Source organism: Marmota flaviventris, chromosome 12 (genome assembly GCF_047511675.1).
Source record: "Marmota flaviventris isolate mMarFla1 chromosome 12, mMarFla1.hap1, whole genome shotgun sequence".
Lineage (NCBI taxonomy): Eukaryota > Metazoa > Chordata > Mammalia > Rodentia > Sciuridae > Marmota > Marmota flaviventris.
The window spans coordinates 29,945,901-29,958,115 of NC_092509.1; positions in this window are offsets into that span (position 1 = coordinate 29,945,901).

A 12,215-nucleotide genomic window follows, 5' to 3' on the forward strand; every position below is an offset into this window, starting at 1 on the left:
TAATCAAAAATTATTTTGAATCCTTATACTCCAATAAATTAGAAGATAGTGAAGGCATAGATAAATTTCTTAAGTCATATGATCTGCCCAGATTGAGTCAGGAGGATATAGACAACCTAAACAGACCAATATCAATTGAGGAAATAGAAGAAACCATCAAAAGACTACCAACTAAGAAAAGCCCAGGACCAGATGGGTATACAGCAGAGTTTTACAAAACCTTTAAAGAAGAACTAATACCAATACTTTTCAAGCTACTTCAGGAAATAGAAAAAGAGGGAGAACTTCCAAATTCATTCTATGAGGCCAACATCACCCTGATACCTAAACCAGACAAAGACACTTCAAAGAAAGAAAACTACAGACCAATATCTCTAATGAACCTAGATGCAAAAATCCTCAATAAAATTCTGGCGAATTGGATACAAAAACATATCAAAAAAATTGTGCACCATGATCAAGTAGGATTCATCCCTGGGATGCAAGGCTGGTTCAATATACGGAAATCAATAAATGTTATTCACCACATCAATAGACATAAAAATAAGAACCATATGATCATCTCGATAGATGCGGAAAAAGCATTCGACAAAGTACAGTATCCCTTTATGTTCAAAACTCTAGAAAAACTAGGGATAACAGGAACATACCTCAATATTGTTAAAGCAATCTATGCTAAGCCTCAGGCTAGCATCATTCTGAATGGAGAAAAATTGAAGGCATTCCCTCTAAAATCTGGAACAAGACAGGGATGCCCTCTCTCTCTCCACTTCTGTTCAACATAGTTCTCGAAACACTGGCCAGAGCAATTAGACAGACGAAAGAAATTAAAGGCATAAAAATAGGAAAAGAAGAACTTAAATTATCACTATTTGCAGATGACATGATTCTATACCTAGCAGACCCAAAAGGGTCTACAAAGAAACTATTAGAGCTAATAAATGAATTCATCAAAGTGGCAGGATATAAAATCAACACGCATAAATCAAAGGCATTCCTGTATATCAGCGACAAATCCTCTGAAATGGAAATGAGGACAACCACTCCATTCACAATATCTTCAAAAAAAATAAAATACTTGGGAATCAACCTAACAAAAGAGGTGAAAGACTTATACGATGAAAACTACAGAACCCTAAAGAGAGAAATAGAAGAAGATCTTAGAAGATGGAAAAATATACCCTGATCATGGATAGGCAGAACTAACATCATCAAAATGGCGATATTACCAAAAGTTCTCTATAGGTTTAATGCAATGCCAATCAAAATCCCAACGGCATTTCTTGTAGAAATAGAGAAAGCAATCATGAAATTCATATGGAAAAATAAAAGACCCAGAATAGCAAAAACAATGCTAAGCAGGAAGTGTGAATCAGGCGGTATAGCGATACCAGACTTCAAACTATACTACAGAGCAATAGTAACAAAAACAGCATGGTACTGGTACCAAAACAGGCGGGTGGACCAATGGTACAGAATAGAGGACACAGAAACCAATCCACAAAACTACAACTATCTTATATTTGATAAAGGGGCTAAAAGCATGCAATGGAGGAAGGATAGCATCTTCAACAAATGGTGCTGGGAAAACTGGAAATCCATATGCAACAAAATGAAACTGAATCCCTTTCTCTCGCCATGCACAAAAGTTAATTCAAAATGGATCAAGAAGCTTGATATCAAATCAGAGACACGCCGTCTGATAGAAGAAAAAGTTGGCTACGATCTACATTCGGTGGGGTCGGGCTCCAAATTCCTCAATAGGACACCCATAGCACAAAAGTTAATAACTAGAATCAACAAATGGGACTTACTCAAACTAAAAAGTTTTTTCTCAGCAAAAGAAACAATAAGAGAGGTAAATAGGGAGCCTACACCCTGGGAACAAATCTTTACTCCTCACACTTCAGATAGAGCCCTAATATCCAGAGTATACAAAGAACTCAAAAAATTAGACAATAAGAGAACAAACAACCCAATCAACAAATGGGCCAAGGACCTGAACAGACACTTCTCAGAGGAGGACATACAATCAATCAACAAGTACATGAAAAAATGCTCACCATCTCTAGCTGTCAGAGAAATGCAAATCAAAACCACCCTAAGATACCATCTCACTCCAGTAAGATTGGCAGCCATTATGAAGTCAAACAACAACAAGTGCTGGCGAGGATGTGGGGAAAAGGGTACACTTGTACATTGCTGGTGGGACTGCAAATTGGTGCAGCCAATTTGGAAAGCAGTATGGAGATTTCTTGGAAAGCTGGGAATGGAGCCACCATTTGACCCAGCTATTCCCCTTCTTGGTCTATTCCCTAAAGACCTAAAAAGAGCATGCTACAGGGACACTGCTACATCGATGTTCATAGCAGCACAATTCACAATAGCAAGACTGTGGAACCAACCTAGATGCCCTTCAATAGACGAATGGATAAAAAAAATGTGGCATTTATACACAATGGAGTATTACTCTGCATTAAAAAATGACAAAATCATAGAATTTGCAGGGAAATGGATGGCATTAGAGCAGATTATGCTAAGTGAAGCTAGCCAATCCCTAAAAAACAAATGCCAAATGTCTTCTTTGATATAAGGAGAGTAACTAAGAACAGAGTAGGGACGAAGAGCATGAGAAGATTAATATTTAACAGGGATGAGAGGTGGGAGGGAAAGGGAGAGAGAAGGGAAATTGCATGGAAATGGAAGGAGACCCTCAGGGTTATACAGTGGAGAGGGTAGAGAGAGAGGAGGGGAGAGGAGGGGAGAGGAGGGGAGGGGGGATGGTGGAGGATGGGAAAGGCAGCGGAGCACAACAGACACTAGTATGGCAATATGTAAATCAATGGATGTGTAACTGATGTGATTCTGCAATCTGTGTATGGGGTGAAGGTGGGAGTTCATAACCCACTTGAATCAAAGTGTGGAATATGATATGTCAAGAAATTTGTAATGTTTTGAACAACCAACAATAAAAAATTAAATAAAAAAAAAAAAAGAAAGAAACCAGAAGCAGAAGGAGTAGGCATATTTCAGGAATTGAAAAAAACTATGAAGCCCTGAGATCATTTGTTTTGGGGGCAAGATTTACAACTACATTTAGCTTTATACTTTTGTTTATATAGCATTTGTGTCACTGTTTTTAAGTGTCGAAACTTGTAAATTCTATAGATAAGTAAAATATCTGATTTTCAAAGCTGGTGCCTATAAGGCATATGCAGGAAGGTAAATCATCAGTTAAAAGCAAGTGTGAACTTTGAATTACAAAGAAATTTACTATACCAAATTCACTAGTGCAAAGATGACATTTACGCCAATTTTAATGACAGCCCACCATCATAAAATGCCCTTCAACTTTTCAAAACTTAAGTAAAGTACATATATAACATTTGATAATTTGACTTGTGATCTTTATTCTACATTAAGTGTTTTGTTTCTTGTCTTACTTACTATTACTAGGGAAAGAATTATAAATGGGAGCATTCTAAATCTATGCCATATCTGTTCCTTATTCCCTAGCACACATATATGCTCACTGTGTGGGTCTGCATCTGCTTTCACTTCCTTGTAGTTCATGATATCAATGCATTAATCATCTTTTCTTTTTTTAAGTTGATTATCTCAAGTATTTTGTTACAATAATGAAAAGCTGACCAACACATGTCTAAGGAGGAATGTGTAAAAATTTTTTTAAAAAAAGATATCCAAGGTGATCTGAATAAATAGAGATGTATTCTACATCCTTGGAAAAGGGCAACTTATTATTATAAAGAAGTCAATTCCCCCAAATTAATTTATTTAATGGAATCAAAATTCTGACTAGATTTTTTTTTAAGGAATTAACAAATATACCCTGAAATTTCTATGGAAGAAGTAAGGCCTATGGACAGCAAAACCTACATTGAGTGTCTCAAATGAAAACCTGGAATACTTACCAGGGACTCTCTTCCTTGGGTCTCTAAACTTCACCCCACAGATTTGTTTTCCCAATATCTGTTCCTTCATTCCACAAAACAGTCCAAAGCTTTGCTCTCTCAGCTCTGGCTTCCACAATCAGAAAGCTTTGAGGGGTAACAATGATACCAATGATTTCATCTCTCTGAGGCCCCTTCTCTCTTGGATTTTGGCCCAGGAAATCCTCCCTGTCATGATAGCTCTCCAGTCAAACAGATTTTTAATACTTTGTCCAATTCTCAGAGGGAGTGTTAGTTTTTACAAAGTCCCTTTGTTCTTTTTGACACCATTACATCATTTTAAGACACTCTCCATACACCCAAGTATGTAATCCTAGGTCTCAGTGTCTCCTATGCACATTCCTGTCACCACTTGTTCCTTGTCATTACAATAATATGGTCCTCATGACCACATGGTTTCTCTTATTGGTCTCTCCAAGAGACCCTCACTGTATTTCCACAACTTAACTAGTAGAATGACTATTTCCTGTCACCTCATGTCACTCAATGGCATTTTTTGCCTTCCATGAATTTTGATTTACAGACCCCTTCTAAATTCCTAAATTCTGTTTAACTATTACTTTCTATGTGTATTTTTTTACCATAGTTTTCCCAGCACCTAAAAAAAGTGGATCAATAACTGATGTTGATAAATAACTACCTATAAGAATATGTTCCTAGAGAACAAAATAACAACTAGAATGTAGGGAGTAACTATTTTGTACAACACACCCCTCCTAAGCAATTTAGAGTAAATCCTTCCAATAACTTTTTAAAAATTTATTTATTTATTTATTTTGGTACCACGAATTAAACCCAGGAGCGCTTAACCACTAAGCTACATCCCCAGCCCTATATTTGTAATTTATTTAGAGACAGGGTCTCACTGAGTTGCTTAGCACCTTCCTTTTGCTGAGGCTGGCTTTGAACTGTGATCCTCCCGTCTCAGCCTCTGGAGACACTGGGATTATAGGCCTGCGCCACCATGTCCAGCTTATTTTTTATTTTGAGACAGGGTCTTGCCAAGTTGCTCAGAGCCTCGCTAAGTTGCTGAGACTGGCTTTGAACTTGCAATCATTCTGCCTCAGCCTTCCAACCTGCTGGAATTACAGGCATGAGCCACTACCCAGCTCCAATAACCATTTGAAGAAGGATACTTTCATTATCTCATTATCTCCACTTTACAGGTGAGACATAAAAAGGTTTGGAAACTTGCCCTAGTCGTTCAGCTAGTAAATGGTAGAAATTACATTTAAATAAAGACATTGATAATAAAACCGGCATTCTTAATCACTGTATCTGCCTTTAAGAAAAAAAATAAAGTTTTACCTTTATCCCAAATCACTGGGTGAGTGAGAACATACAAAAAAAAAAAAAAAAAAAAAACCCTCTACCACAAAATCCTGCAACATCTAAGAATGGCTTTGGAAGAACCCCTGCTCTCCTTGATTCCGGGCATGTTGTGAAACCCTAGCCTGATCACACCCCTCCACCAGCCATAAAATCAGGGCTGAGAACAGCTATCTGAGACTTTGGCTCATGAGTAGAATCTAATTTGCTTTGGCTGTTGGTTTGGACCATTGCCTGTTCAGGACTCTGCTTCTCATCAGCATCTTCTACTTGGTGCGAATTCCCTGATTGGGGCCTGGGCTTGTTTTTCTTTCTGCTTAATTGTTCTTCCTCATAGAGTCCTGGACCTGCTGATCTTCTTGTCCCTGCTTGCCTTGGAATGCTCAGATTCCAAACCCAGTTTTGCTTTCAGAAACTGATAAGACATAGATATGCTTTTTATACTTGTAAACCTCCTGAACTTGAATTTAGATATCATCTCCAGGCAGTGTGGAGATAGACTCCCAGTGCTAGTCCTCTAAGGTACTTCTTTGGGCTGTCCCTATAACTTGAGACTGATATTTGTACCTTAGGTGTTTATTTTCCCACTTATCAACCGAAAGTCCTCTGTATCTCAACTCTTTCCTTTCTTCCTCTTCTTGCTAACCTCCTTGGCTTACTTCCACCCCATGACCTGTGGTTTTGTGAGAGAACCAGATGCAGATGTGGGACTTTCCTAATTGCTCCCACGGAAGATCTCCAGAAGACCTGTGGGGAAGCCATTTGTGCTACCCGTATGATACCATTTTCTTTGTGGTGTAGAGTTTGGGGTAAAGGAGGTACAGGGTCTTGACCTTGAAGAATGTTTCAGAAGGGATCATGGAGATGAAAGACAAAACTGCAACACAGAAATTATGGCCAGAAAAATATTTAGTGGAAAGTAAAACAAATTAAAATAAGGTCTAACCAACACCACTTTATATGCTTTCCTTTTGTGCTATGTGTGTATTACAAAAACTGCTGAGTCCATCTGTTAAACATTTATTTCCATTGGTACTTCTGAGGTGCAAAAAACCAAAAAATCATATCATAGGACCAAGCAAGGAACAGCCTTTAAGACTGTAGGAAAGTGATCAAGAAAAGGAAAAGCCAGAAGCCAACTCAAGCTCAAGATCTGTCTTCCTTCTTATAACCAGAAAGTTCTAGAACAGACCTGTTTACATTATTCAGGGAATTATTACCAAAATCCCTGATTTTTTTTCCCCCAAGGTTGATACTGCTTCTTATGGCAGAGGAAACAAGGAACTCGGGAAGGCGATGTCTTATAATTTGTCAATACTTCTTTGAAAGGACAGAGGAAATAGAGGACAGAAAAATGATAATTCTGCTTTACTTTTTAGCTCTTCTAGGGGGAAAAGAACTGTTAAGAAGAGTGAGGTCTTCAGCCAAAATAAGATACAAGAATTTGTCTGTACAGTTCAATTATTCATGCTTTCCCTGCCCACAATTAGTCTGGATAATCAAGAACTGAGTGACCCAGAAAGAATGAGAGACAATGGAGCATTTTCCAGTGGCCTCACATGCTCCTGAGGTTTAATCCTACTGCTGACATCCAATAATAGCCTCATCATGGAAAAATTGAAGAGAGTAATTAGCATCTGTGAACAAACCTTGAAAGTTTCTGTTTACATTGGATTAAATTTACAAAATAAAAAATGGGTTTTTCGGTTCTTCAAGCTTTAAGAATTTGGATAGACAGTACTTAAACTGCTTGCAGATTCAGTGGATCACCCCAAGTCCTGTTGCCAAAAATATAATTTTATTTGTGAAAAGCAAAGTTAAACGTCTACTGGTTTGTCTCAAATCACAAATTAGCTTGCAAATGGCAAATTCTCACTTTTCCCACTTAAAAAAAAAAAAGAAATTTTCTACTAATGCCTTGAATTTCTAGGAGATGGAAAATAACATATAGGACTTACGTTCAAGGACAGAAACCTTTTAACAAAGTCTTTGAGCATTTTAATAAATGAACTATTTGGGATACAACAGAATAGAGTTCAGTTAAAAAAGAAAAAAGTCAATCTGTCCATGGAAAGGTATAATGAAATTTTAATGTTTTATGGAACAAGATTATTTTAAACTCATCCTATGAAAAAGCCATCCATGTTTGTTCAGAGATCAAAGGATTATATTGCTTTCTATTTACTTTCTCATGTCATCCTCACAACCCAATAAGACAATTATTTTCATATGTACATTTTCTAAATGAAGAAACCAAGGCACATAGAGTTTTAAGTCCCAAAGCTGGTGTTAGAGCCAGGATTTAGATTTAGATGATATAGCTTCAATGTTGCTTCTATAAAGTACATAGGAAAAAAATTCTTATACATCAAGGATATCATACAGTTTGTTGTTTTACTGTGATAATAAAATACCTCAGATAACTAACTTACAAAAGAAAGGGATATTTGGGCTCACAGTTAGGGAGGTTTCAGTGTGTGATCAGCTGGCCCCATTGTTTTGGGCCTGTGACAAGATACCACATTGTGGTGGGAGTGTGTGGAGGAACAAAAGTGCTCAACTCATGGTCACAAAGCAAAGTAAAGGAAGAGGCAGATCCAGGCCCATAATCCCTATCAAGGACACACCACCAATGGCCTAAAGACCTTCCACTAGGCTCCACTTCTGGAAGGTTTCACCTCCTCCCAATAGTACCACCTTCAAACCAAATCTTTTTTTTTTTTAATTATTCAAAAGTAATTTTTTAAAATTCTGATTTGTTACATATGACAACGAAATGCATTATAATTTATATTACATATATAGAGCACAATTTTTCATCTCTGGTTTTATACAAAGTATATTCACACCATTCGTGTCTTCATACATGTACTTTGGATAATCATGTCCATCTCCTTCCACCATCATTTCTAACCCCATGTCCCCTAATTTCCTCTCCCACCCCTTTGCCCTATCTAGAGTTTGTCTATTCCTCCCATGCTCCCCCTTCCTACCCCACTCTGAAACAGCTTGATGCTGGTTGTTTTAATGAATCATAACAATAGACATTATTTATCAGGTGGTTAGTATGTGTCGAATACTACTAAAAATACTTCATGAACTAGATCTCTTTTTAAAGTCATGTTTGTTGAAATATAATTTATATATGGTACAATTTACCACATTTAGTTTTATAGTTATATGAATTTTGATAACACAAATATAAAAATTACAACATAGATAGATAGATGGATAGATATAGATATATAGTACTACCATCAAGATACAGAATGTTACTTTGTTCTCCTTTACTTCTTTTTTTAAACAAATAGAGAAAGTAATTTTAATATATTTTCATTTAACCCAATGGATTGTCAACATAATTTGCAAACAAAATAATTGTTAGTAATATATTTCATGTTCATTTTCTTTGTCCTAGTAATTCTTTGGAATCTAATGTCTATTTAACACATAGCACACCTCAATTCAGACTAGACACATTTCAAATACTCTATAGCCTCATGTAACCAATGGCTCCCATATTGGCTCCTTTCTCCATCTTTCACCTTTTGGTGAGACATATGCTGTAGGCTGCATGATAAGTCCCCTTGTTATGTGGTTTCTTGTTGAGTTCCAACAGAAAGGGACACTAAAGAGATGAACTTAGAATATACAAGAGTAGAGCAAGGTGCTTTATTCCTCCCTATAAGACTCTATTAGACTGTGAGTTGGTTTCTAAATACCTTATTAAACAAATTTTACTCTGATTGAACTTTTTTCACCCTTGAATCTTGAATAATGGATTTTAAATTATGAGAGTAAAATATACCTCATCTCATATCACAGGCAATGTATATACACATACCAGATTAATTACATATTAAAATATAACATAAAATGCTAAAACTTTTAAAGGACATATTTGTATAACTTTATGAAGAGAAATGGAAAACAAAAAATATATAAAATAGGGCTGGGGATGTGGCTCAAGCGGTAGCACACTTGCCTGGCATCCATGCGGCCCGGGTTCAATCCTCAGCACCACATACAAACAAAGATGTTGTGTTCACCAAAAACTAAAAAATAAATATTAAAATATCTTAATTTCCCATAAAATGTCAAGAAATAGAAATCTTATCCTTAAAATAAAAATCTCAGGTCAGGGTTTTATGTTATATTTTAATATAAATAAAGCATAACTAATGCTATTTTGAAGTTAATTGACTAAATTTTATTATTATTTATTTCAATAGCTTTGAGAAATTCCAAAGTTTTAAAAATTTTTTATTATTGGCAAAAATTAAAAGTATCACTTTTGAGGAGGGTACTATGGATTGAACTCAGGGGCACTCAACCACTGAACCATATCACCAGCCCTATTTTGTATTTTATTTAGAGATATGGTCTCACTGAGTTGTTTAGCTGCTCACCATTGCTGAGGCTGGTTTTGAATCAATCCTCCTGTCTGAGCTTCCCAAGCCACTGGGATTACAGGTGTGTGCCACTATGCCCAGCTAATCACTTTCTTTTTTTACATAAAAAAATAAATATACAGAAAGAAAAAAAGAAAATGGTAATGGCAATTGCATTAAAGTGGTGGAATTATAAGTGATTATTCTTCTCAAATTTTTAAACTTTAATTTGGTGCTTTTTCCATAATATTACCAAAAAAACAATGTTACTCTCAGATAAAGCAGTACCATAACTTTCAATTGTTGTGGTACCACAAATTCAGGAAACTAACATTGATGTGCTACTATTGTCTAGTCTAAACACTCTTGTCAAATTTTGTTTATTGTCCCAATATTGTCCTTTTTTTTCTCTTCGTTTCTCAGTGTAAAATAATATTTCCTGAAATATTTCAGAGTAAGTTGCAGATGATGCTTCTTTTTTCCTATAATATAAATACAGCTGGGGTTGTGGCTCAGTGGTAGAGCACTTGCTTAGCACAAATGAGGCACTGAGTTTGATCCTCAGAACAACATATAAACAAATAAAGATATTAAAAATTATATATAGGGGCTGGGGATGTGGCTCAAGCGGTAGCACACTCCCCTGGCATGCGTGCGGCCTGGGTTCGATCCTCAGCACCACATACAAACAAAGATGTTGTGTCCACCGAAAACTAAAAAATAAATATATTTATTTTCAAACACTTCATATGAGTTTCCTAATAGCCAGGGCTTTCTCTTTCAAGACCACATCACAGTTATAAAATTCAGAAAATTAACCTTGATATAATATTCTTATTTAACCTACAGTAACTCAAATTTTTTCAAACAACCTACAAAAAGAAAAATAATTTCTGATACAAGATCACAGGTGTTTTTTTAGTTGTCATATTTCTTTTGTCCCCTTTAATCTTGAGTAGTTCCATAATTTGTGTTTCTTATGACCTTGGCCTTTTAATTTAATTTTTGTGTGTGTGTTTGCTGGGGATTTAACTCAAGGCCTTGCACATGTTAGTCAAGTGCTTTTCCCTTGAGCTATATGTCCCCAGCCATGACCTTGGCATTTTTGAATACTATAGACCAGTACCTTGTAGAGTGTCCCTCAAAATAGAGGAAATCTCTGCAGAGGAAAAAAAAAAGCAAGGAAAAGAACCAAATGGAAGGTTTAGGACTGAAAATTACATACGAAAATCACTGGGTAGGCTCTTAAGAAGGATGAGGATAACAGGAAAAAAGTTCATAAACTTTATAGTCATAAATCAAAATTATTGAGTGTGAAGAACAGGGAGAAAGAAGACTGAAAAGAAAAATAAAACAGCACCAAGCACACACACACAAAAAAAATCATCAAAACTTCAGGACCTATGTAATAACACAAAAATGTCTAATATACATATAACCGAACTTCTAAAAAGAGAAAGAAATTGGGACAGGAAAAATATTGATGTATTAGCCAAAAGATTACCAAAATTTGGTAAAAGGCATAAATTTACATATTCAAAAAGCACAATAAACTTCAAACAGGGTAAATTCACAGAAAACCATGGATGGACACATAATTCAACTGCTGAAAATAAAAGATACAGAAATAAACCCTGAAAACAGCTGGGGTCAGGGGAAGACACACAAGGAAACAATTATGTGAATGACTGAAGTTTCTCTTCAAACCACGGAAACCACAAAACAGCTGCTTTTCTGGTCAGCATCAAAAATTTCAAATGTGTATCTCTCTGATATGTGGACACTGACTCACAATAGGTGCTGGTTGGGTGGGAAGGAATGGAGATTCACCAGATTGGACAGGGCAGAATGGGAGGGAGGGAGAGGGGAAGGGAATGGGAAAGACAGTAGAATGAATCGGACATAACTTTCCTAAGTCCATATATGAATACACGACCAGTGTAACTCATCATGTACAACCACAAGAACGGAAAGCTACACTTCATGTATATAAAATATGTCAAAATACACTCTATTGTCATGTATAACTAAAAAGGAGAAATAAATTATTTTTTAAATTTCAAATGTTTATACTACTTAGAATTCAACTTCTAAGAGTAATTCTACATACAAAAGGATGCTCATTATAGTGTTATTTTGAAATAGCAAAAACTATAAATAAATAAATATTATAAGAAGGAATTAAATATATTATTTTACATCCATATAAATTTCTATTAAGCCATTTAAAATCATTTTCATATTTTTGACATAGCAAGATATCTACAATCTTGTTAAAATTTGAAAGTTTTTATGAAAAGGCATGGGCTTATCTGTTTTCTGAGCTTAAGCACATCAAGTTCTTACTGTGGTAAGAAAGACAGTATCCCACCTTTGTCTAAGGAAGAAAGATCAAATGGTCAAACTACCATTAGGTTCATAATTATTTTCAACATTATTTCATTTTAGTGTTAAAATTCTCAGATCATGACCAAGAAGCCATGTCTTCATGATGTAAGGGAATTCCTCTTGAAAAAAAATCATT